The following is an 882-nucleotide window of genomic DNA, read 5'->3' as shown; positions in this document are numbered from 1 at the left end:
CCCCGCTTCCCCCCCGCCTCCCCCCCCCCCCCAAGGGGGTTTTTTTTTTTGGGGGGGGGGGGCTCCCAGCACGGTTCATGGTCCCCGGAGCACCCCGTCCGGCCGTTTTGGGTTTCAGGGGGGGTTTGGGTGCTGAGAGGGTGGTTTTTTTGTTTTTTGGGGGTTTTTTTGATGCATGGGAGAAAGTGGGTAATCGGGTCTGGCAGAGCCATAGATCAGGTTTTCACGCAAAACGGGGGCTTTTTGGTAAACCACATCACTCAGGTGCCAATGGCCGCATCCAGCCCGTGGTTATGTGTCTTATGAGCCGCCCAGCGCCGCCTCCTCCGTGGATGCGGGATGCTCTGCGCTCCCCAGAGCCCTGGGCTTTCACCCAGATGCCGGTTGGGGCAAAAACCATTAGATTTGGGAAAAAAAAAAAAAACCAAAAAAACACCTCTGGCAGGACCATCCTATGCTTTGCAGCTGCATCGGGTCACCCAGAATAAAAAAATTCCGGGACCAAAGGGTTGGTGGTGCCCTCGGAGTCCAACCCGTGTGGCTGCGACCTCAGAGCTCAGCCCACTGGGGAAAAAATAAAAATAATTAGGGATTTTTATTTATTTATTTTTTTTAAGGGAACGTTTTAGCACATCTCCCCATCCCGTCCTGCCCCCGTGAGAGGCTGCGTGCCTTAAAACCGGGGAAATAAACAGCAAAGGTGCTGGGGAGGGGAGCGCTGCGCGGACTCTTGGCACCCAAAAATGGGGGTGTTTGGGCAGCACCGGTGCCCCGTCCCACCCCAAATTGCTCAGTTTGCCCCCCACCCCCCCGGCCATCACGTACACAGCAGCGCCAGCCCTGCTCGGCAGCATGCTGCTTTTATGGCAATATATTCTTTTT

The sequence above is a fragment of the Charadrius vociferus genome, unplaced genomic scaffold (assembly GCF_000708025.1).
Source record: "Charadrius vociferus isolate BGI_N301 unplaced genomic scaffold, ASM70802v2 scaffold838, whole genome shotgun sequence".
Classification (NCBI taxonomy): domain Eukaryota; kingdom Metazoa; phylum Chordata; class Aves; order Charadriiformes; family Charadriidae; genus Charadrius; species Charadrius vociferus.
Note: the sequence above shows the minus strand (reverse complement) of the source record.